This window comes from Aegilops tauschii, chromosome 2, assembly GCF_002575655.3.
Source record: "Aegilops tauschii subsp. strangulata cultivar AL8/78 chromosome 2, Aet v6.0, whole genome shotgun sequence".
Lineage (NCBI taxonomy): Eukaryota > Viridiplantae > Streptophyta > Magnoliopsida > Poales > Poaceae > Aegilops > Aegilops tauschii.
In genome coordinates this window covers 111,987,880-112,014,752 of record NC_053036.3, presented here as the reverse complement: position 1 = coordinate 112,014,752, position 26,873 = coordinate 111,987,880, and the positions used below count along the sequence as shown (strand labels likewise).

The following is a 26,873-nucleotide window of genomic DNA, read 5'->3' as shown; positions in this document are numbered from 1 at the left end:
TCCGTGATCATAATGAAACCTAGCCTCAAACAGCATGTAGGGTTGTTACCGGATGATGTTTCCCGGGGCCCGAAGCTGTCTAAACCTTTGTCTTGTGCGTTGATCTGCCCTGCGTCTCTCATCCCAATCAACCCCTCTCAAGCTACTACATAGATGCGTTGGCCTCACGACTAAGTCCTTACACCTAGGACATCTGACGTGTTAATTCCACGACAGTTGGCGCCCACCGTGGGGCCCGCGCACGGTGGGGTTGAGTTCTTGGAGGGATCTTTCTAAAGGGATCAAGAAGCTCGTTATTTTCCAGATGAAGAAAAGTGGGCACAGAACAATCACGCAAGATAACCCGGGCCAGAACAGTTGCCAAGCTCTTCAGAAATTCCTCCGCCGGGTGTTTTCCTAATTCTGTTGGTTAGTTTTGAAAGTTGGGGATATTAGATTTAAGTTCGAAGGAGATTAGGGTTGCATGTGTGCGCCGCCATAGGTGACCTAGCAATCTGCTGATCAGGAGCCAGATCGGTTTCGGCGGTTCTGCTGCTAGAAGCCTGGACCAACAAGGTTAAAAAAACAAATCGCCAGGGCAGCAGTGGTTTGTCCGGCAAAGCATCTACAGTTAAATCGTGAGCCGCTGCCGTCAAGTTGCAGCTGGCGAAAGCAGGTCCCGAGACAGATTTGTACCGCAATCACCGAAGGCAAGTCAACTTGCGTGGGAAAACTGGACTAAAGCTGGACTAAACGACGCATAGTCAACAATTGACTCGCCAACATGGCCTAGTGATCCGACAAGTTCCTTGTTACTGATTCAAGTACGGTGGAGAGCGACTCCTACTCGGACGAGGCCAGGCATCTGTTGTGCTTTAGGCCGTCCATGTTCAAAATCCACGCAAGGGCAAAAAGTAGCTATCACCAGATCAAGTGGAAAGCACCTATCAGTTATTATTTCTATACCACATAGGAAAAGTGACTTGGCACAGATTCCTAGGTTTGGGATGAAGAACTGTACTCACATGGGATCGTGTACTAATCACACGAGGCCAAAATCAACTGCTCTACCCCCAGGGTTCGCTGGCTGGAAAGTCAACCGCCGCTCTCCACGGCCATGGCCCGTGCGCCTGCGTCCGCATGACTCGAACACCTCCGCGGCCGTGGCCCTTCTTCGCGGTTGCCGCCAGCCGGCTCGCCTGTTCAACCACCTCCATCTTGGTGTCCACTGTGAGTCGCCGTCGCCTCTAGGCTACTGCGCCTCGAGTCGCCCATACATGGTTTTGCCTCTGAGCCGCTGCCCCCAGGCATGCTCTCCTACTGATTGCCGCCTGAAGAAAGGAAAGGTGGAGAGCTGATTGGACGACTGACGAAAAAAAAGTCCTGAAGCTTGGCTGCAGCGCCACTACAATTTGCCGTCGCGTCCTCCTCTATTGCGGCCGTCCGAGCCACTGCCCGGCTCGTGCCCTTGTCCGAGCCACCTCTGGTCGATCTGCTAGTGGAAAGTTGCTACTACAGTTCCCTGTGTTCGTTGTTGTGGCTACCCTTTAATATATCAGGTCAATTAACTCATGGCCAAAGTATGATCCGATCCTCGCGTGCTGTCATTGGAGGTCGCGTCTACATCCGCACTACGTCAAATTACTCAATGGACGTGCGCAAAACGCCGCCCTGCAGCCCGGGCTACTTTGACTCGCCGGGACCGTGCCTGCAATTGCCTCACCTGATCACGCTGACTTACAATGCCGTGGCCGGCTCATCTGCCCTCGTGGCGGTTCACGCGTCCGCACCAGTTTATAACGCGGAGGACAACTTGCTCGTCTGCGCCGGCTTACAACACTTCGGCCGACTCATGTGTCTGTGATGCCTGATGTTGCGGTCGTTTTACTGTCCGCCCTGCGGTCCGGCCTATTCAACGTGCCAGGTCGGCTAACGGACACTGATGAGGATCATAAGGTCCAAATACATCAGGACATTTGGTCACGGCAAGAGCGGTAGCGACTCGCTCGCGTCCATACTGCCTCTAATGTTGCGGTTATTTTTTCCGCCCGCCTCCGCGGTTCGGCGTATATCAACACAATGCAACTCACTTGCCCGTCCGCCCTCGCGGCCGGTTCACGCGTCCACGCCGGCTTACAACGCGGAGGACAGCTTGCTCGTCTGCACCGGCTCACAAACACCGTGGCCGGTTTATCTGTCTGCTCCCGCGGCCGATTCACCCGTGAAGGATTCCAGTTTCACCTAGTGATCATCAACTTCATGGCGGATTATTTTCGGCCTAAACACATCAGGTGATATCCATCTAAAATATATTTTTAGTACATATTATTTTTGTCAAAGAATAGTTTATCTTTGCCTTGGTCTGCAATATTGCTTATACAGGGCAATTATTTATGACAAAAAGTGATATTATACTGCGGAGATGGAGGCACGCCAACATCTTTTGGCACAGGTGGTCTTCGTTATTCAACGGACCCTCGCACCGGCTTACAACGCCGTGGCCGTCTCTCGCGACCGCGCCGGCTTACCATGCCGTGGCCGTCTCTCGCGACCACGCCGGCTTACAACAAGGAGGACAACTCACCCGTCCGCACCGGTTTACAATGCCACGGCCGATTCATCTGTCTGTGCCGCTTTGATGTTATGGTCATCCTTACCGCCCGTCTCTCGCGGCCTGATCTACATCAACACACCAGGCCGCACTTGTCTGGATGAGTTGTTTATTGATTATGAGCAAGTCACTACTTGGGAAGCCCGGTTTTCTTCCAACAAACTGGAGGCAAATTATCATATATTATCAGCCGTCGTCTGCACTGGATGGTTCAATGAGCAGGCGTACGAGTCGCCGCCACTACAGTTTGGTTAACTTCGAACAACCAGTTGGAAGGAGCCATTGGCCGAGTTGTTGACACGGCTCATATGGGATCATTTATAACTCGCCGCAGTCGCTTCAACCTTCTGTGGGTTCACATCGTGTTATCAACACCAATGATATACAAGTTATGCCGGTTTATATCACGGGTAAATATGGAGAATCTCAAGCCAACTCCTCGAGTCATCTTGAGACTCGGGGGCTACAGTGACATGACTCGGGAACCCCGGGTCGTTGGAGGGAATGATAACCCGGTTTCGGAGGCTGCTACCATATTGATGAAACTTTAAAGGCCGTCAGAAAATTGCCGGTTCAAATAAAGATTCCGGTTTAAAATCCGGTTCAAGAGATATCTTTCTCCCGCAAAGTTTTGAAGCTCTCAAATCCGGTTCAAACGTCCGGCTCAAGGTAAATTTATATCTTATAAAGCTTTGAAGCTCTTAATATCCGGTTTAAAAAGAGGTTATCTCTCGCAAAGTTTGAGTTCTCAGGAAAAATTAAAGGGACCAAAGAGAGTCAGTTACAAAGCACAACTCAAATATAGGTACCCTGCTTTAATGACCATTGGGAGCTGATCGTATTTGAATTTAGCTTAACCCTTTTGGTGTGACCCTGATCGTATTCGAATCAGAGTCGTTAAATATTCTCATGATCACTAGGGGGCTTCCTGTTCAAACATAGGTCGTATTCGAACCAAAGAGAACATAGCTGTCGATACCCTTTTGATCGGCACACTGCCGAGCTCATTGGGGAATTTTTTGGTCATATTTGAACCATAGCTCAACCCCCTTTGGGAACCGACGTGGATTGTATTCGAATCAGCGTCGTTAAACAACTCTCAAGGTCATTTGGGGGCTTCCTGTTCAAACATAGGTCGTATTCGAACCAAAGAGAACATAGCTGTCGGTACCCTCTTGATCGGCAACGCCAAAGCCACTGGGGGCTATATGATCGTATTCGAATCTTAGCTTAACCCCTTTGGGACGGGTTTCTGATCGTATTCGAATCAGAAGCCTCAAAAATTTTGAAGTCTCTTTTTGCAAACAATTTTTGGATTTTCTTTGAAGCTCTTTTTCATATATAAAGTGTATATGAGTGGTTGTTATTTAACCTGGCTTGATTTTCAATGGTAAATCGCCAGCTTATGACAATCATCATCTATGTGGAAGCATTGGCTTCTAAGGATTGGGTTATCGCCCTTACTGCACAGGTCATATAAACCGGCAGTACAAAGTCAATATCACAGTGGTTATATGTGAGATATTATGACCCGCCCTGCGGTAAACCGCCAAGGGATCTTGTGATCTACTTGTGTGCAGGATAAGATTACATTTGGGTGGTTACCCGCCCTGGCTTTTAACGTTAAGTCGCCAGGGCATATGTTGTTTAAACTCTGTGCAGGATTTACAGGGCTATGACTTACATAAATGGTTAAGTTCAAACCCATCATCAAAGATTGAAATTGGTGTCTCAAAAGGGTTGTCAATTCTTGGTTTTCTCAAAGGCTATGAGCTGCCGGGTTATAAAATTTCCGGCTTACAATGGAGGCGTAATAAATCGCCATCGGCCAAGAGTCGCTGGGTATTTAAACTCCGGATTTACTTGTCAACAGATAAGGTATTTGAATCTTTAAATAGCCAAACTTGGCTGGATTTTCACTATAATATTGAATGACTGAGGTTTCAAACCGGGTTATTCAAATGTTTAATAGCCAGCATGGCTGGATTTTTATTATGGTTATCAGTAACTAATATTATGATTGAGGTTTTCAAAGTCGCTTTGGTGCAATGGCTATTATTTTATCAATGGATATGATTTATTCTACAATGAAAGGAATAGTCCCGAGTCGCTGCGGGCTTACAACCCGGCACTTGGGGGCTACATTATTCAAGTTGAGATTACATCAAATATGCAAGTCCCATGTCACTGCCAGCAGGCACCATGGCACTTGGGGGCTAATGCAAAGTCATTTTTTGCTCACTTCATTGAAGACCCGACTCATCACATTCTAAATGAGCCGGCCCTTGGGGGCTACCAATTGCTCCTGGCCACAATTCAAGACAATTCTAGGATGACCCGGCTACACTACTATGACTATAGCCGACTCATGGGGGCTACACAACTGGATTTTATTTAAAGCCATGGTGATAAGTCCCGGCTTATTCATGCTGATTAAACCGGCCCTTGGGGGCTACAGGTAATATGGATATAAGGGAGAAATATTTTCAAATTCTTTGTTTTGAGCAAACCAGATTGACCTGGCGTCACCAATCATTATGACCCTGTGTCTACAACCCGGCGTCATCAATAATCATGAACCGGCGTTGGCAACAATCATGACCCGGAAGTATCAGCTTTTATAACCCGGCAATTTTGGTACTCATAAACCGGCAAGTTTTACATCTTTAAACCGGCTGAATATCGGATGAGTATTTCAAGACCAATATTTCTTAAGCCGGCGCTTTGAAAGCCGACTCAAGTGGATTATCTCTTACAATATTTCTCAACAAGAGATCATTGTCAGCAAATTGACTCTGAAGCTGGCCTGTTGACCCGGATTTTCAAAGGAAGTATCTGGATTTTTTGCATTGGCAAAATTTGAACATATCTGCTAAAGAGATTTGCTATGAGATTATGGATACATATCAAGAAGGAAGATGACAAGGACTTAAGGATGATCAAGTGCCGGCTACCAAGAATATTTACCCCGGAACACAACCTGTCAAATTTGTTCTTGTGTTTATATTGCAGATTAGTTTAACATGGATAAATCCGAATTAAACTGGGGGCTAATGTCGGGGATATACCCCGCGGTATGACCCGGCCGGAAGTATGACCCGGCCGGACTTGGCGCTTCACCGTGACCCGCCGGAGGACTGGCGACTCACAGGTCTGGCGGCTCACTGTCAGACGACTCACGAGCCTGACGACTCACGGATAACCCCGACGGCGGGTCAGATAGAAGACTAGGCCCAAGGCCCAGATGGCCGGCTCATGTGATGGTGGGCCGGCTTAAGAAGAAAGGGATGACGAATATTTCCTTTACAAGGGAGCAAGACCCGGACTTGTAATTAACTTGTAAGAGAAGATAGACTAGTCCTAGTCCTACTAGGACTCCACATGTAACCCGCCCCTCTAACTTATATAAGGAGGGGCAGGACTCCCCAAAGAGGGACAGGCAACAAGAAATAATCTCTAGGGATAAACACCGAGAGCCGAAGCCGGCGACTCTCCCGTGATCATAATGAGACCTAGCCTCAAACAGCATGTAGGGTTGTTACCGGATGATGTTTCCCGGGGCCCGAAGCTGTCTAAACCTTTGTCTTGTGCTATGATCCGCCCTGCGTCTCTCATCCCAATCAACCCCTCTCAAGCTACTACATAGATGCGCTGGCCTCACGACTAAGTCCTTACACCTAGGACATCTGACGTGTTAATTCCACGACAGTGGGCGTTACAGATCATTAGTCTTCGCTTAATGTAATTTGCTGTCTAAGCATGTGGATACTTCTTATTTATATAGTATAGAACCTTCCATGCATGATCTTGCTCTATTAGAGTATCGCGCTTGAATAAAAGTGTATCCATTTATGGTTTAGTCTAGAATCTTCCATGTATGCTTTTGCTCCATTAGAGTTCCCGCTTGCCATTTATGAGATTAACTAAGAAGTTTTACTACAGTACTGGCGAAAGACTTATGATGAACCATTTCTTACATCTCCTCTGCCCCCTTCCAATTCATCCTGATTTAATCCCTTCGTCTAGGTGTATAAGAGCATGGTTAATACTTCATAGTATAGCCATTTGTTGACTATAAAAAGTGCCATGTCATCTGTAGCCAACATGTATAACAAGCGACACTCAAAAACTAATTCTCAAAGATCATTTCATGCAAAGCACAATAAGTGTTATTTCTTCACAAGTTTTGAATGCAGGTTGAACAGTTGAACGCTTTTGTTTGCAGAAGATACTTTTTTTTATCTATTTCACCCGGATGATTGTGAGCTCTAGGGATGAAATAATATCCGAAGAAACCTATTGATACCCGTTACACATGAGATGACCCCACATCCTTTGTCAAAATAAACAACTCCTCGATCAATGCATTTCACTTTTCCGTGCAACGCACGGGCACCTTACTATAGATTAGTACGACCATAAATTTAACTAACATTATATATAGTATGATAAATGCTCATGAATGTCACCTAAAATTATATCATTGAAAACTATGTTCAAATATGAATCCAATGATATGGTTTTTGTTGACATGCACTAACATTTTGTCAGTTAAATCTTCAGTCAAATTCAATGGGGGACTAATAAACCACGACCGATGTAGTACTCCTATGTAGAGGGCGGCGCTGCACGGGAGTCTCACCCCGCTCGTGGCGCGGCAGTAAAGCCGTCATATCACAAAACCCCACCACTCCCAGTAATAAGTGGCCTGGTAAAATAAACGGACAAGCAACCATCACATCCCTCTGTCTTTTTTGCATTTTATCTCTCAGCATTTACTTTGTCCGGTTCATCTCGCACACTCGATCCCTAAGCTACTACTCCTAGTATCCCTAGCTACTACTCCTAGTATCCCTAGCTACTACTCCTAGGGCCAGTTCTTTTGGCGGCTTAAAAAATAAGCTGTCTCTTCCCCAGTTTTTCCCATAAGACTAGTCACAGTGGAGAGTAACATAAGGCGCCTCACTCATTTATTTGGGCTTCTAAACTACTAGTACCTCCGTCCTGGTTTATTCGTCACCATTATAATTTGTGCTAAATTTTGATCAAAGATTTAACTGATAAAATGTTAGTGCATGTGACATGCACAAACATTTCATTAGTTAAATTTATGGTCAAATTTGACACAGATTACATTGGGGACCAATAAACCAGGACGGAGGTAGTAGTTATGGGATTACTAATTTAGAAGTCTAAAAGAACTGGCCCTTGGTATTCCTAGTAGTAGTACTCAAGTTGGAATTCCAATTGCACGGCACAACTTGTTAGGCAAAAAATTCAATACAGGGTGTAGAAAGCGGTTTGGGAATTTGCATGCCTTCCCGACCAGTGAGATACTCCGTACAAAGTATGATAGAGAAATAACCACAGAGAAAGAAGCTAAAAGTAAACAATCAAACGAGCATTTTTGCATTTAATTTGCATTGAATCGTTTCACAAGCTTGACTAGTGATGTTTTTCTACTTTTGCAAAAACCGCATCATAATGTTAATACGTGCATTTGCACGTACATAAGTAATAGTAGTAGCACAGTCTGCCAGCATATATAGAGAGACCTCTAGTGCGATAGTATATAGTAAAGTTTGTGCTATATGTACGGATACACAAGGTTTCCAAACTTTTCATTTTACATACTTAATTAAGGACGCTAATAATTCCCGAACGTTCAGGATTTATCATTTGCGTCCAAAACTAATGAGATCGCCTGAAGAAACTAAATTATATTCCTAATAAAAGCCACGGCGCTCGCAGGAGCGCTTGTGGCACGCCACGAGTACCCTGGTGCGCGGCCGTTTCCCAGCACGCCGACACAACGCCTCTTCCTCAGCCTCGCAACTTGCGAGGTGCCGATTGGCGGCTTGCTGGCGGGAAAGCGCGATCTCACCGGTGTGGTGATCCGGCGCCAACATGTACTCCTCCTCGCTTGAAGCGTGCACCCGGTCCATGTACCGCCAAGCGTAGATGAGTCGCTTGGGCCCGACTGCACTCAGGGCTTTGGCACGGGCGTCCTCCGCCACCCTCACGACCCTCGCACGAGCCTTCTGCCAAAGAGCCAATTGCCTAACTCTCTCGGACGCGACATAGGCGTGCCAGACAGCTTGCCTCGCGACGCGCTTTTCTTCCTCGGCCTTCTTCTCCAGCTCTATTTTGGCGCGCTCTGCCGGAGGCTAAGCCTCCCACAAGGCAACATCCATTTCTTTCAAAGCTCCACAAGGCTAGGGGGGCTCGGCGGGTGGCGCGACATTCTCCTCGTAGCGGGGAGCCGACGCATCCTCCGATGTGCGTGTTGGTGAGATTGGGAACGCCGACGCGTCCACATCGACACGTCGCGGCGAGGAGCAGAACGCCGACGCGTCCTCCTTGACTAGTGGCGGCGAGGAACGGAACGGCGACACGTGACCGTCCGTGCGGTGCAGCGAGGGGCGCCTAGGGCTTGGGAGGGGCCATGCCATGGTGGTCGACGTGAGAGGGAGGGGGAGGAGATAGAGATGAACGTGAGCGTTCTTCCGAATGCCGTGGGAGGCGCAGTATTTATAGCGAGCAATGACACACCTACGTAAGATATGGACTGAGCTTCACTGACTTAACTGCAGGTGCAGTTGCGTCACTGACATGTGGGCCAGACGCCTGTTGGGCCCACATGTCAGTGACCCAATACACCTGCAGTTAAGTAACTGAAGCAGCGTCCCGTAAGATATGTTGCGTGATTAACGTAGCTACGTGGGCATATTTGTTGGAGTAAATTACGGGGGTGAGAAGGGGTGGAAATATTGCTGGTCACAACGGATTAGACGAGCGCGGAGGGAGGAGAGTCATGCATGCAGATTTTTTCCACACGGGGTGGAGTGGTGGGACCGCCGGAGGGAGAAGGAGAGTCAAGCAGGCAGATTGTTTTCACACATGGAGAGGAAAAGATTTGGAGACGAACGGGCTTCCTGCAGGTATAGGGAACGGTGCATAATAAGTCATCTTGCATGTCGGGCTAGGTATAGTCTCAAGTCATTAAAAACATACACGCCCCACACATGTTCTGATTTCAAGGTAAACTAAATTATTGCATGCGATGATTAAGGCTGGCCATAGTGGTGGTATCTTAGCAGGTATCATGCACACGGTAATAGAAAACATGCTGATGTGGCAAAGAATTAAAGAAGAGATGGGGGGTTAGAGTAACATAGGTAGATACCGTATCATGTTAAATGCTATGCTACTTTATGTCATGCATGGCACTATAAAGGTAGTCCCGTATCATACACTAGTATCATGCACATGAAACTAGTATATGATACTTTCTACTATGAGTAGCCTAAAGAGAATATTAACTAATCTCTACTCTCCATCTCGACTCTTATCTCTATTTTTTATAATAATATTTTCTACTCTTCTTATAAAAAACAGAGTTGGTGATGATGGTGTGCCTGCCATCCTGCAATATAGGCCGTCCGATCTATATCTGACGGATAGGAAGGAAACTATGGCAATTTTGCAAAAAGATACCCACACCCCTCTCCACATTTGCAAATAAGGCCTTCCCTCGTTCATCCTTTTCTCCCACAAGATAAACTACTCATACAAATGCATCTTGATGTTCCATACAACGCATGGGCATCTTGCTAGTTATAATAAAAAACCGAGTTGGTGATGATGGTGTGCCTACCATCTTGTAATATAGACCGTCCGATCTATATCTGACCGACAGAAAGCAAACTATGACAATTTTACAAAAGATACCCACACCTCTCTCCACATTTACAGATAAGGCCTTGCCTCATTCATCCTTATTGTGACGCCCTCGATTCAATCGTACACTAATCATACACGCAAATGTGTACGATCAAGATCAAGGACTCACGGGAAGATATCACAACACAACTCTAGACACAAATTAAAATAATACAAGCTTTATATTACAAGCCAGGGGCCTCGAGGGCTCGAATACATAATCTCGAATACGCAAGAGTCAGCGGAAGCAAAAATATCTGGGTACAGACATGAGTTAGACATGTTTGCCTTAAGAAGGCTAGCACAAAAGCAACATCGATCGAAAAGGCAAGGCCTCCTGCCTGGGAGCCTCCTAACTACTCCTAGTCGTCTGCGGCCTCCACGTAGTAGTAAGCATCGGCGGTGGCATCTGGCTCCTGGGCTCCGACATCTGGTTGCATCAACCGGAAAGAAGAAGAAAGGGGGGAAAAGGGGGAGCAAAGCAACCGTGAGTACTCATCCAAAGTACTCGCAAGCAAGGATCTACACTACATATGCATCGGTATTAATGAAATGGGCTGTATATGTGGACTAAACTGCAGAATGCTAGAAGAGAAGGGGAAAGCCTAGCCTATCGAAGACTAGCATCTTCAAGCAACTCCAAGCATCTTGCAGCATCAGAAGAGGTAAGAGTAGCATAAAGTAAAGTAGTAGTAGTGTTATCAACCTCGGCCAGAGATCCTTTCTCGGCACCCTGCGAGAAAGCAATCCCAGAGCCATACTATCCAATTGTCATCACAATCCAATTCTCATCACAAGTATCCAGTTCTAGTTGTATCGATTGGGATACAACTCCAAGTGTCCGTTAGCGTAGGACAAGCTATCGATAGATGTTTTCTGCCCTGCAGGGGTGCACCAACTTACCCACCATGCTCGATTAACTCCGGCCAGACACACTTTCCTGGGTCATGCCCGGCCTCGGCCAAACAATACGCCGCAACCCGACCTAGGCTTAATAGAGAGGTCAACACGCCGGACTAAACCTACGCCCCCAGGGGTCATGGGCCATCGCCCCGGGAACTCCTGCACGTTGCAAATGCGGCCGGTGAGCAGACCTAGCTACCTCCTTAAAAAAGGCAGGTGCTTACCAGTCCAACCCAGCGCGCGCTGCTCAGTCGCTGACGTCTATTAAGTTTCAGCTGATGCATACGACGCAGAATGCCTATACTATGCCCACGTGATGGTTAGTGCTATCAGGCCAGAGGCCCCTCGGATCAAATATCCAAATCCTAGTGGATTAGGAGCATGCGGTAACAAGCAGAGATTCACGAAAGATGTGACCCCGTTGCCCCGTCTCGAGGACTTGCGGCAAGGGCTAAGAATGCCCAGCCATGCCTCGTAAGTATCTCGCGGGCACCTTCCAGGTCAACCCGACTCCACATCACTCGCGGGTACCCCTCAAGGTCGACCCGCCTTTCCAAGAAACAGCTGTAAAGTCCAAGTATCCGTGTGTTTAAACATCAAGGGGAAAACCCGAGGAATCACCCCCGGTGAATTCCACTCGATGTAATCATCAAGGTGAACGTAAGAGGAACCACCCCCGAGGTTCACACTTGAGGGGTTGCACGACAGAGTCGTATCAGAAGTGGTTAAGGTAGAATCACCCTCGATGACCACGACCGAATAGCTACACTACAGGGTTAACATCAGAAGTGTTGTAGAGGTCTCACCCTCGGCACTCGATAGTAACCCAGTAGTGTCGAGCAACTAAGGGGAAAGTGATGTGCGGTGCCAGGGCCTGGTCTTCGACCCCGTTGATCGGGTCTTCGATGATGAAGCAGGGGCAACAAGGACAAGGTGGGGTCACTGATGGATCACTAACCAACCTATACTAAGCAGTTTAGGATAAGTAGGTAGGGTATAATGAGCAGGTTACAAAAGCACGCTATGCATCAGAATAGGAGCAAACAATAACAGTAGCAAAATCTAATGCAAGCATGAGAGAATGGAATTGGCGATATCGGGATGATCAAAGGGGGGGCTTGCCTGGAAGCTCCGCTAAAAGGGAAGAAGGGTCGTCGGTGACGTAGTCGATCCCAGGGGCAACATCGGTCTCGGGGTCTACCAGATAGAAGAGGGGGAAGAAACAATAAATATACAGCAAACAAAGCATCATAAAGCATAACATGGTAATACGCGGTGCTAGGGGTGAACTAACGCGGCACTACATGTTGCAGGAGGAAGGGATAAACATCCGAGGATGAATTCCCGGTGTTAGGCGGATTCCGGAGAGAGGAAAAGAGGGGGAAAGTTCCAAGTTCAACATGCTAGGGGCATGTGATAGATGAACGGACCGCGAATTCGGATTTATTCGATTTTTCTGAGCAACTTTCATGTAGAAAACATTTTCATCCGAGTTACGGTTTATTTTCTATGAATTTCTAAAGATTTAAACATTTTTTGAATTATTTTAATTCGAATTAAACCAGAATATTCTTATGTCACCTAGTGGTGGTATCTTAGCAGGTATCATGCACACGGGAATAGAAAACATGCTGATGTGGCAAAGAATTAAAGAAGAGATGGGGGGTAACATAGGTAGATACCGTATCATGTTAAATACTATGCTACTTTATGTCATGCATGGCACTATAAAGGTAGTCCCGTATCATACACTAGTATCATGCACATGAAACTAGTATATGATACTTTCTACTATGAGTAGCCTAAAGAGAATATTAACTAATCTCTACTCTCCATCTCGACTCTTATCTCTATTTTTTATAATAATATTTTCTACTCTTCTTATAAAAAACAGAGTTGGTGATGATGGTGTGCCTGCCATCCTGCAATATAGGCCGTCCGATTTATATCTGACGGATAGGAAGGAAACTATGGCAATTTTGCAAAAAGATACCCACACCCCTCTCCACATTTGCAAATAAGGCCTTCCCTCGTTCATCCTTTTCTCCCACAAGATAAACTACTCATACAAATGCATCTTGATGTTCCATGCAACGCATGGGCATCTTGCTAGTTATAATAAAAAACCGAGTTGGTGATGATGGTGTGCCTACCATCTTGTAATATAGACCGTCCGATCTATATCTGACCGACAGAAAGCAAACTATGACAAATTTACAAAAGATACCCACACCTCTCTCCACATTTACAGATAAGGCCTTGCCTCATTCATCCTTATTGTGACGCCCTCGATTCAATTGTACACGAATCATACACGCAAATGTGTACGATCAAGATCAAGGACTCAATGGAAGATATCACAACACAACTCTAGACACAAATTAAAATAATACAAGCTTTATATTACAAGCCAGGGGCCTCGAGGGCTCGAATACATAATCTCGAATACACAAGAGTCAGCGGAAGCAACAATATCTGGGTACAGACATGAGTTAGACAAGTTTGCCTTAAGAAGGCTAGCACAAAAGCAACATCGATCGAAAAGGCAAGGCCTCCTGCCTGGGAGCCTCCTAACTACTCCTAGTCGTCTGCGGCCTCCACGTAGTAGTAAGCATCGGCGGTGGCATCTGGCTCCTGGGCTCCGACATCTGGTTGCATCAACCGGAAAGAAGAAGAAAGGGGGGAAAAGGGGGAGCAAAGCAACCGTGAGTACTCATCCAAAGTACTCGCAAGCAAGGATTTACACTACATATGCATCGGTATCAATGAAATGTGCTGTATATGTGGACTAAACTGCAGAATGCAAGAAGAGAAGGGGAAAGCCTAGCCTATCGAAGACTAGCATCTTCAAGCAGCTCCAAGCATCTTGCAGCATCATAAGAGGTAAGAGTAGCATAAAGTAAAGTAGTAGTAGTGTTATCAACCTCGGCCAGAGATCCTTTCTCGGCACCCTGCGAGAAAGCAATCCCAGAGCCATACTATCCAATTGTCATCACAATCCAATTCTCATCACAAGTATCCAGTTCTAGTTGTATCGATTGGGATACAACTCCAAGTGTCCGTTAGTGTAGGACAAGCTATCGATAGATGTTTTCTGCCCTGCAGGGGTGCACCAACTTACCCACCATGCTCGATTAACTCCGGCCGGACACACTTTCCTGGGTCATGCCCGGCCTCGGCCAAACAATACGCCGCAACCCGACCTAGGCTTAATAGAGAGGTCAACACGCCGGACTAAACCTACGCCCCCAGGGGTCATGGGCCATCGCCCCGGGAACTCCTGCACGTTGCAAATGCGGCCGGTGAGCAGACCTAGCTACCTCCTTAAAAAAGGCAGGTGCTTACCAGTCCAACCCGGCGCGCGCCGCTCAGTCGCTGACGTCTATTAAGTTTCGGCTGATGCATACGACGCAGAATGCCTATACTATGCCCACGTGATGGTTAGTGCTATCAGGCCAGAGGCCCCTCGGATCAAATATCCAAATCCTAGTGGATTAGGAGCATGCGGTAACAAGCAGAGATTCACGAAAGATGTGACCCCGTTGCCCCGTCTCGAGGACTTGCGGCAAGGGCTAAGAATGCCCGGCCATGCCTCGTAAGTATCTCGCGGGCACCTTCCAGGTCAACCCGACTCCACATCACTCGCGGGTACCCCTCAAGGTCGACCCGCCTTTCCAAGAAACAGCTGTAAAGTCCAGTTATCCGTGTGTCCAAACATCAAGGGGAAAACCCGAGGCATCACCCCCGGTGAATTCCACTCGATGTAATCATGAAGGTGAACGTAAGAGGAACCACCCCGAGGTTCACACTTGAGGGGTTGCATGACAGAGTCGTATCGGAAGTGGTTAAGGAAGAATCACCCTTGATGACCACGACCGAATAGCTACACTACAGGGTTAACATCAGAAGTGTTGTAGAGGTCTCACCCTCGGCACTCGATAGTAACCCAGTAGTGTCGAGCAACTAAGGTGAAAGGGATGTGCGGTGCCGGGGCCTGGTCTTCGATCCCGTTGATCGGGTCTTCGATGATGAAGCAGGGCAACAAGGACAAGGTGGGGTCACTGATGGATCACTAACCAACCTATACTAAGCAGTTTAGGATAAGTAGGTAGGGTATAATGAGCAGGTTACAAAAGCAGGCTATGCATCAGAATAGGAGAAAACAATAACAATAGCAAAATCTAATGCAAGCATGAGAGAATGGAATTGGCGATATCGGGATGATCAAAGGGGGGCTTGCCTGGAAGCTCCACTAAAAGGGAAGAAGGGTCGTCGGTGACGTAGTCGATCCCAGGGGCAACATCGGTCTCGGGGTCTACCAGATAGAAGAGGGGGAAGAAACAATAAATATACAGCAAACAAAGCATCATAAAGTATAACATGGTAATACGCGGTGCTAGGGGTGAACTAACGCGGCACTACATGTTGCAGGAGGATGGGATAAACATCCGAGGATGAATTCCCGGTGTTAGGCGGATTCCGGAGAGAGGAAAAGAGGGGGAAAGTTCCAAGTTCAACATGCTAGGGGCATGTGATAGATGAACGGACCGCGAATTCAGATTTATTCGATTTTTCTGAGCAACTTTCATGTGGAAAACATTTTCATCCGAGTTACGGTTTATTTTCTATGAATTTCTAAAGATTTAAACATTTTCTGAATTATTTTAATTCCAATTAAACCAGAATATTCTTATGTCACCTAGTGGTGGTATCTTAGCAGGTATCATGCACACGGGAATAGAAAACATGCTGATGTGGCAAAGAATTAAAGAAGAGATGGGGGGTAACATAGGTAGATACCGTATCATGTTAAATACTATGCTACTTTATGTCATGCATGGCACTATAAAGGTAGTCCCGTATCATACACTAGTATCATGCACATGAAACTAGTATATGATACTTTCTACTATGAGTAGCCTAAAGAGAATATTAACTAATCTCTACTCTCTATCTCGACTATTATCTCTATTTTTTATAATAATATTTTCTACTCTTCTTATAAAAAACAGAGTTGGTGATGATGGTGTGCCTGCCATCCTGCAATATAGGCCGTCCGATTTATATCTGACGGATAGGAAGGAAACTATGGCAATTTTACAAAAAGATACCCACACCCCTCTCCACATTTGCAAATAAGGCCTTCCCTCGTTCATCCTTTTTTCCCACAAGATAAACTACTCATACAAATGAATCTTGATGTTCCATGCAACGCATCGGCATCTTGCTAGTTATAATAAAAAACCGAGTTGGTGATGATGGTGTGCCTACCATCTTGTAATATAGACCGTCCGATCTATATCTGACCGACAGAAAGCAAACTATGACAATTTTACAAAAGATACCCACACCTCTCTCCACATTTACAGATAAGGCCTTGCCTCATTCATCCTTATTGTGACGCCCTCGATTCAATTGTACACTAATCATACACGCAAATGTGTACGATGAAGATCAAGGACTCACGGGAAGATATCACAACACAACACTAGACACAATTAAAATAATACAAGCTTTATATTACAAGCAAGGGGCCTCGAGGGCTCGAATACATAATCTCGAATACACAAGAGTCAGCGGAAGCAACAATATCTGGGTACAGACATGAGTTAGACAAGTTTGCCTTAAGAAGGCTAGCACAAAAGCAACATCGATCGAAAAGGCAAGGCCTCCTGCCTGGGAGCCTCCTAACTACTCCTAGTCGTCTGCGGCCTCCACGTAGTAGTAAGCATCGGCGGTGGCATCTGGCTCCTGGGCTCCGACATCTGGTTGCATCAACCGGAAAGAAGAAGAAAGGGGGGAAAAGGGGGAGCAAAGCAACCGTGAGTACTCATCCAAAGTACTCGCAAGCAAGGATTTACACTACATATGCATCGGTATCAATGAAATGGGCTGTATATGTGGACTAAACTGCAGAATGCCAGAAGAGAAGGGGAAAGCCTAGCCTATCGAAGACTAGCATCTTCAAGCAGCTCCAAGCATCTTGCAGCATCAGAAGAGGTAAGAGTAGCATAAAGTAAAGTAGTAGTAGTGTTATCAACCTCGGCCAGAGATCCTTTCTCGGCACCCTGCGAGAAAGCAATCCAAGAGCCATACTATCCAATTGTCATCACAATCCAATTCTCATCACAATCCAATACTCATCACAAGTATCCAGTTCTAGTTGTATCGATTGGGATACAACTCCAAGTGTCCGTTAGCGTAGGACAAGCTATCGATAGATGTTTTCTGCCCTGCAGGGGTGCACCAACTTACCCACCATGCTCGATTAACTCCGGCCGGACACACTTTCCTGGGTCATGCCCGGCCTTGGCCAAACAATACGCCGCAACCCGACCTAGGCTTAATAGAGAGGTCAACACGCCGGACTAAACCTACGCCCCCAGGGGTCATGGGCCATCGCCCCGGGAACTCCTGCACGTTGCAAATGCGGCCGGTGAGCAGACCTAGCTACCTCCTTAAAAAAGGCAGGTGCTTACCAGTCCAACCCAGCGCGCGCCGCTCAGTTGCTGACGTCTATTAAGTTTCGGCTGATGCATACGACGCAGAATGCCTATACTATGCCCACGTGATGGTTAGTGCTATCAGGCCAGAGGCCCCTCGGATCAAATATCCAAATCCTAGTGGATTAGGAGCATGCGGTAACAAGCAGAGATTCACGAAAGATGTGACCCCGTTGCCCCGTCTCGAGGACTTGCGGCAAGGGCTAAGAATGCCCGGCCATGCCTCGTAAGTATCTCGCGGGCACCTTCCAGGTCAACCCGACTCCACATCACTCGCGGGTACCCCTCAAGGTCGACCCGCCTTTCCAAGAAACAGCTGTAAAGTCCAGGTATCCGTGTGTCCAAACGTCAAGGGGAAAACCCGAGGAATCACCCCCGGTGAATTCCACTCGATGTAATCATCAAGGTGAACGTAAGAGGAACCACCCCGAGGTTCACACTTGAGGGGTTGCACGACAGAGTCGTATCGGAAGTGGTTAAGGAAGAATCACCCTCGATGACCACGACCGAATAGCTACACTACAGGGTTAACATCAGAAGTGTTGTAGAGGTCTCACCCTCGGCACTCGATAGTAACCCAGTAGTGTCGAGCAACTAAGGGGAAAGTGATGTGCGGTGCCGGGGCCTGGTCTTCGATCCCGTTGATCGGATCTTCGATGATGAAGCAGGGGCAACAAGGACAAGGTGGGGTCACTGATGGATCACTAACCAACCTATACTAAGCAGTTTAGGATAAGTAGGTAGGGTATAATGAGCAGGTTACAAAAGCAGGCTATGCATCAGAATAGGAGAAAACAATAACAGTAGCAAAATCTAATGCAAGCATGAGAGAATGGAATTGGCGATATCGGGATGATCAAAGGGGGGCTTGCCTGGAAGCTCCACTAAAAGGGAAGAAGGGTCGTCGGTGACGTAGTCGATCCCAGGGGCAACATCGGTCTCGGGGTCTACCAGATAGAAGAGGGGGAAGAAACAATAAATATACATCAAACAAAGCATCATAAAGCATAACATGGTAATACGCGGTGCTAGGGGTGAACTAACGCGGCACTACATGTTGCAGGAGGAGGGGATAAACATCCGAGGATGAATTCCCGGTGTTAGGCGGATTCCGGAGAGAGGAAAAGAGGGGGAAAGTTCCAAGTTCAACATGCTAGGGGCATGTGATAGATGAACGGACCGCGAATTCGGATTTATTGGATTTTTCTGAGCAACTTTCATGTAGAACACATTTTCATCCGAGTTACGGTTTATTTTCTATGAATTTCTAAAGATTTAAACATTTTCTGAATTATTTTAATTCGAATTAAACCAGAATATTCTTATGTCACCTAGTGGTGGTATCTTAGCAGGTATCATGCACACGGGAATAGAAAACATGCTGATGTGGCAAAGAATTAAAGAAGAGATGGGGGGTAACATAGGTAGATACCGTATCATGTTAAATACTATGCTACTTTATGTCATGCATGGCACTATAAAGGTAGTCCCGTATCATACACTAGTATCATGCACATGAAACTAGTATATGATACTTTCTACTATGAGTAGCCTAAAGAGAATATTAACTAATCTCTACTCTCTATCTCGACTATTATCTCTATTTTTTATAATAATATTTTCTACTCTTCTTATAAAAAACAGAGTTGGTGATGATGGTGTGCCTGCCATCCTGCAATATAGGCCGTCCGATTTATATCTGACGGATAGGAAGGAAACTATGGCAATTTTGCAAAAAGATACCCACACCCCTCTCCACATTTGCAAATAAGGCCTTCCCTCGTTCATCCTTTTCTCCCACAAGATAAACTACTCATACAAATGCATCTTGATGTTCCATGCAACGCATCGGCATCTTGCTAGTTATAATAAAAAACCGAGTTGGTGATGATGGTGTGCCTACCATCTTGTAATATAGACCGTCCGATCTATATCTGACCGACAGAAAGCAAACTATGACAATTTTACAAAAGATACCCACACCTCTCTCCAAATTTACAGATAAGGCCTTGCCTCATTCATCCTTATTGTGACGCCCTCGATTCAATTGTACACCAATCATACACGCAAATGTGTACGATCAAGATCAAGGACTCACGGGAAGATATCACAACACAACTCTAGACACAAATTAAAATAATACAAGCTTTATATTACAAGCCAGGGGCCTCGAGGGCTCGAATACATAATCTCGAATACACAAGAGTCAGTGGAAGCAACAATATCTGGGTACAGACATGAGTTAGACAAGTTTGCCTTAAGAAGGCTAGCACAAAAGCAACATCGATCGAAAAGGCAAGGCCTCCTGCATGGGAGCCTCCTAACTACTCCTAGTCCTCTGCGGCCTCCACGTAGTAGTAAGCATCAGCGGTGGCATCTGGCTCCTGGGCTCCGACATCTGGTTGCATCAACCGGAAAGAAGAAGAAAGGGGGGGAAAAGGGGGAGCAAAGCAACCGTGAGTACTCATCCAAAGTACTCGCAAGCAAGGATTTACACTACATATGCATCGGTATCAATGAAATGGGCTGTATATGTGGACTAAACTGCAGAATGCCAGAAGAGAAGGGGAAAGCCTAGCCTATCGAAGACTAGCATCTTCAAGCAGCTCCAAGCATCTTGCAGCATCAGAAGAGGTAAGAGTAGCATAAAGTAAAGTAGTAGTAGTGTTATCAACCTCGGCCAGAGATCCTTTCTCGGCACCCTGCAAGAAAGCAATCCCAGAGCCATACTATCCAATTGTCATCACAATCCAATTCTCATCACAATCCAATTCTCATCACAAGTATCCAGTTCTAGTTGTATCGATTGGGATACAACTCCAAGTGTCCGTTAGCGTAGGACAAGCTATCGATAGATGTTTTCTGCCCTGCAGGGGTGCACCAACTTACCCACCATGCTCGATTAACTCCGGCCGGACACACTTTCCTGGGTCATGCCCGGCCTCGGCCAAACAATACGCCGCAACCCGACCTAGGCTTAATAGAGAGGTCAACACGCCGGACTAAACCTACGCCCCCAGGGGTCATGGGCCATCGCCCCGGGAACTCCTGCACGTTGCAAATGTGGCCGGTGAGCAGACCTAGCTACCTCCTTAAAAAAGGCAGGTGCTTACCAATCCAACCCAGCGCGCGCCGCTCAGTCGCTGACGTCTATTAAGTTTCGGCTGATGCATACGACGCAGAATGCCTATACTATGCCCACGTGATGGTTAGTGCTATCAGGCCAGAGGCCCCTCGGATCAAATATCCAAATCCTAGTGGATTAGGAGCATGCGGTAACAAGCAGAGATTCACGAAAGATGTGACCCCGTTGCCCCGTCTCGAGGACTTGCGGCAAGGGCTAAGAATGCCCGGCCATGCCTCGTAAGTATCTCGCGGGCACCTTCCAGGTCAACCCGACTCCACATCACTCGCGGGTACCCCTCAAGGTCGACCCGCCTTTCCAAGAAACAACTGTAAATTCCAGGTATCCGTGTGTCCAAACATCAAGGGGAAAACCTGAGGAATCACCCCCGGTGAATTCCACTCGATGTAATCATCAAGGTGAACGTAAGAGGAACCACCCCGAGGTTCACACTTGAGGGGTTGCACGACAGAGTCGTATCGGAAGTGGTTAAGGAAGAATCACCCTCGATGACCACGACCGAATAGCTACACTACAGGGTTAACATCAGAAGTGTTGTAGAGGTCTCACCCTCGGCACTCGATAGTAACCCAGTAGTGTCGAGCAACTAAGGGGAAAGTGATGTGCGGTGCCGGGGCCTGGTCTTCGATCCCGTTGATCGGGTCTTCGATGATGAAGCAGGGGCAACAAGGACAAGGTGGGGTCACTGATGGATCACTAACCAACCTATACTAAGCAGTTTAGGATAAGTAGGTAGGGTATAATGAGCAGGTTACAAAAGCAGGCTATGCATCAGAATAGGAGAAAACAATAACAGTAGCAAAATCTAATGCAAGCATGAGAGAATGGAATTGGCGATATCGGGATGATCAAAGGGGGGCTTGCCTGGAAGCTCCACTAAAAGGGAAGAAGGGTCGTCGGTGACGTAGTCGATCCCAGGGGCAACATCGGTCTCGGGGTCTACCAGATAGAAGAGGGGGAAGAAACAATAAATATACATCAAACAAAGCATCATAAAGCATAACATGGTAATACGCGGTGCTAGGGGTGAACTAACGCGGCACTACATGTTGCAGGAGGAGGGGATAAACATCCGAGGATGAATTCCCGGTGTTAGGCGGATTCCGGAGAGAGGAAAAGAGGGGGAAAGTTCCAAGTTCAACATGCTAGGGGCATGTGATAGATGAACGGACCGCGAATTCGCATTTATTCGATTTTTCTGAGCAACTTTCATGTAGAAAACATTTTCATCCGAGTTACGGTTTATTTTCTATGAATTTCTGAAGATTTAAACATTTTCTGAATTATTTTAATTCGAATTAAACCAGAATATTCTTATGTCACCTAGTGGTGGTATCTTCGCAGGTATCATGCACACGGTAATAGAAAACATGCTGATGTGGCAAAGAATTAAAGAAGAGATGGGGGGTAACATAGGTAGATACCGTATCATGTTAAATACTATGCTACCTTATGTCATGCATGGCACTATAAAGGTAGTCCCGTATCATACACTAGTATCATGCACATGATACTAGTATATGATACTTTCTACTATGAGTAGCCTAAAGAGAATATTAACTAATCTCTACTCCCTATCTCGACTATTATCTCTATTTTTTATAATAATATTTTCTACTCTTCTTATAAAAAACAGAGTTGGTGATGATGGTGTGCCTGCCATCCTGGAATATAGGCCGTCCGATTTATATCTGACGGATAGGAAGGAAACTATGGCAATTTTGCAAAAAGATACCCACACCCCTCTCCACATTTGGAAATAAGGCCTTCCCTCGTTCATCCTTTTCTCCCACAAGATAAACTACTCATACAAATGAATCTTGATGTTCCATGCAACGCATCGGCATCTTGCTAGTTATAATAAAAAACCGAGTTGGTGATGATGGTGTGCCTACCATCTTGTAATATAGACCGTCCGATCTATATCTGACCGACAGAAAGCAAACTATGACAATTTTACAAAAGATACCCACACCTCTCTCCACATTTACAGATAAGGCCTTGCCTCATTCATCCTTATTGTGACGCCCTCGATTCAATCGTACACTAATCATACACACAAATGTGTACGATCAAGATCAAGGACTCACGGGAAGATATCACAACACAACTCTAGACACAAATTAAAATAATACAAGCTTTATATTACAAGCCAGGGGCCTCGAGGGCTCGAATACATAATCTCGAATACACAAGAGTCAGCGGAAGCAACAATATCTGGGTACAGACATGAGTTAGACAAGTTTGCCTTAAGAAGGCTAGCACAAAAGCAACATCGATCGAAAAGGCAAGGCCTCCTGCCTGGGAGCCTCCTAACTACTCCTAGTCGTCTGCGGCCTCCACGTAGTAGTAAGCATCGGCGGTGGCATCTGGCTCCTGGGCTCCGACATCTGGTTGCATCAACCGGAAAGAAGAAAGGGGGGAAAAGGGGGAGCAAAGCAACCGTGAGTACTCTTCCAAAGTACTCGCAAGCAAGGATCTACACTACATATGCATCGGTATCAGTGAAATGGGCTGTATATGTGGACTAAACTGCAGAATGCCAGAAGAGAAGGGGAAAGCCTAGCCTATCGAAGACTAGCATCTTCAAGCAGCTCCAACCATCTTGCAGCATCAGAAGAGGTAAGAGTAGCATAAAGTAAAGTAGTAGTAGTGTTATCAACCTCGGCCAAAGATCCTTTCTCGGCACCCTGCGAGAAAGCAATCCCAGAGCCATACTATCCAATTGTCATCACAATCCAATTCTCATCACAATCCAATTCTCATCAGAAGTATCCAGTTCTAGTTGTATCGATTGGGATACAACTCCAAGTGTCCGCTACCGTAGGACAAGCTATCGATAGATGTTTTCTTCCCTGCAGGGGTGCACCAACTTACCCACCATGCTCGATTAACTCCGGCCGGACACACTTTCCTGGGTCATGCCCGACCTCGGCCAAACAATACGCCGCAACCCGACCTAGGCTTAATAGAGAGGTCAACACGCCGGACTAAACCTACGCCCCCAGGGGTCATGGGCCATCACCCCGGGAACTCCTGCACGTTGCAAACGCGGCCGGTGAGCAGACCTAGCTACCTCCTTAAAAAAGGCAGGTGCTTACCAGTCCAACCCGGCGCGCGCCGCTCAGTCGCTGACGTCTATTAAGTTTCGGCTGATGCATACGACGCAGAATGCCCATACTATGCCCACGTGATGGTTAGTGCTATCAGGCCAGAGGCCCCTCGGATCAAATATCCAAATCGTAGTGGATTAGGAGCACGCGGTAACAAGCAGAGATTCACGAAAGATGTGACCCCGTTGCCCCATCTCGAGGACTTGCGGCAAGGGCTAAGAATGCCCGGCCACGCCTCGTAAGTATCTCGCGGGCACATTCCAGGCCAACCCGACTCCACATCACTCGCGGGTACCCCTCAAGGTCGACCCACCTTTCCAAGAAACAGCTGTAAAGTCCAAGTATCCGTGTGTCCAAACATCAAGGGGAAAACCCGAGGAATCACCCCCGGTGAATTCCACTCGATGTAATCATCAAGGTGAACGTAAGAGGAACCACCCCTGAGGTTCACACTTGAGGGGTTGCACAACAGAGTCATATCGGAAGTGGTTAAGGCAGAATCACCCTCGATGACCACGACCGAATAGCTACACTACAGGGTTAACATCAGAAGTGTTGTAGAGGTCTCACCCTCGGCACTCGATAGTAACCCAGTAGTGTCGAGCAACTAAGGGGAAAGTGATGTGCGGTGCCGGGGCCTGGTCTTCGATCCCGTTGATCGGGTCTTCGATGATGAAGCAGGGGCAACAAGGACAAGGTGGGGTCACTGATGGATCACTAACCAACCTATACTAAGCAGTTTAGGATAAGTAGGTAGGGTATAATGAGCAGGTTACAAAAGCAGGCTATGCAGCAAACAATAACAGTAGCAAAATCTAATGCAAGCATGAGAGAATGGAATTGGCGATATCGGGATGATCAAAGGGGGGGCTTGCCTGGAAGCTCCGCTAAAAGGGAAGAAGGGTCGTCGGTGACGTAGTCGATCCCAGGGGAAACATTGGTCTCGGGGTCTACCGGAGAGAAGAGGGGGAAGAAACAATAAATATACAGCAAACAAAGCATCATAAAGCATAACATGGTAATACGCGGTGCTAGGGGTGAACTAACGCGGCACTACATGTTGCAGGAGGAGGGGATAAACATCCGCGGATGAATTCCCGGTGTTAGGCGGATTCCGGAGAGAGGAAAAGAGGGGGAAAGTTCCAAGTTCAACATGCTAGGGGCATGTGATAGATGAACGGACCGCGAATTCGGATTTATTCGATTTTTCTGAGCAACTTTCATGTAGAAAACATTTTCATCCGAGTTACGGTTTATTTTCTATGAATTTCTAAAGATTTAAACATTTTCTGAATTATTTTAATTCGAATTAAACCAGAATATTCTTATGTCACCTAGTGTCACTCTAGCCGGAGTGCATGACCGTGGGCCAGGGGAGTGCTGAGTCAGCAACCCAATCATCGTTTGACTGGCTCTACTTTGACTAGTCAAAGGGTTAGGTGGGACCCTTCTGTCAGTGTCACAAGTCTTTAAAGATTGATTTTAAATGGTTTATTTAGAGGTGGGGGGCACTGTAGTCCTATCAAATAACAGGGTTAGTTAGTTTGGTTAACAGGGGCTTTCACCTAATCTAATTAAGTGGGACCCATTTGTCATTTGCTAACAGGCTTAATTAGCATTAATTTAATACTACTAAACTATACCTACTACTACTAGTAGACAAGGGCCGGCCGTTCATGCGAGAGACACAGCCAGCGCTGTGCTCACACATGCACACAAGCACGGCGGCTAGAGCCGGCCAATGCTAGGAGGCAGGGAGCTGGGAGCAACGACCCGCGGCTAGCGCAGGGAGCGGCGGTCGACGGTGAGCGGCGCGCGGACACCGGCGGCAGCGGCGCAGCAGGCGGGAGCAGCAGTAGTTAAGCATGAGTAGCACAGCCAGCAGCAGATCAGCAGCAGCAGGCGGGCGCAGCAGGGGAGTGCGGCAGCGAACGGCCGCGGACGCTTGCGGTGCACGGGGCGCGGGCGGCTAAGGCAGCAGGCGAGTGCGGGGCATGGCCTGGGCGCGGCGGACGAGCATGGCTGCGGGCATGGAGCTTCGGGCACGACGGGACGAGCACTCTACGGCGTCAGATCGAAGGGGAAAAAATAGGGGAGATGGAGGAGAAGCTCACAGCAAGCTCGATGGTGAGGTCGGGGAGGTCGGGGTGGACAGGAGTGGCGGGAATCGACGGCGGAAGGCGGACGACGATGATGTACAAGATGAAGATGGTGGCGATGGCGAGTGTACGGGCCTTCCCCGCACGATTCGGTCCTCGGGATGGACGAAGTGGACCGTGGCGGTCCTTCTGGGCGTCTTCTCGTGGCGTGGGGAGCACGGTGGTCGCGGCCATGGCGACGGCAGCGGCGGTTTCACGCGGGGAGAAGAGAGATAGCGAGGGAAAGGGGGAAGGGGGGGATAGGGTTCGTCCATGGGCAGAGGGGAATCGGGTGGCATCCTTATCCTCGCGGGGGAGACGGCGGATGCTCGGCACGCGGCCATCCGAGCAATGGACGAGTGCTGTTCGTCCAGCACGCCCTTGTGAACAGAGATAGGAGAAGGTGCAGGGGTGGGCTCGGCCTGTGTTGTGCACATTGGGCCTAAGTACACAGTGATCCACCTCATCTTTTCTATTATCTTTCTGCTCTCAACTGTTAGGCACTGTTTCACATTTTAATTAAATTCAAAAGAATTTTGTTGCACATGAAACTTTTCACATAAATACCTTTATTTTTGAAAGTTTAGGGGCATTTTGTAGCGTACAATTAATCCTTTATTTTTGAAAGGACCAAGTTATTTGCTGTTGGGACACTTATAAAATTCCTAGGGATTTATCTGTGAGTCAAATGAAGTTAGTTCCACAAGAAAATGATCTGGGGCATTTATAGAACTATTCAAACATTTTAGTTTTATAGTT

The 26,873-nt window shown here is 47.1% G+C and overlaps 1 long non-coding RNA gene across 1 annotated transcript; it reads right to left on the bottom strand.

Moving 5' to 3' along the window:
* Positions 1 to 22,962: 22,962 nt before the first annotated feature.
* On the bottom strand, positions 22,963 to 26,440 carry LOC141041965 (uncharacterized). The gene is made up of 2 exons (XR_012203752.1): positions 26,091 to 26,440; positions 22,963 to 23,253 (listed from the first exon to the last, which is right to left on the bottom strand). It is a non-coding gene; the product is annotated as an uncharacterized lncRNA (long non-coding RNA).
* Between the last annotated feature and the right edge of the window lie 433 nt (positions 26,441 to 26,873).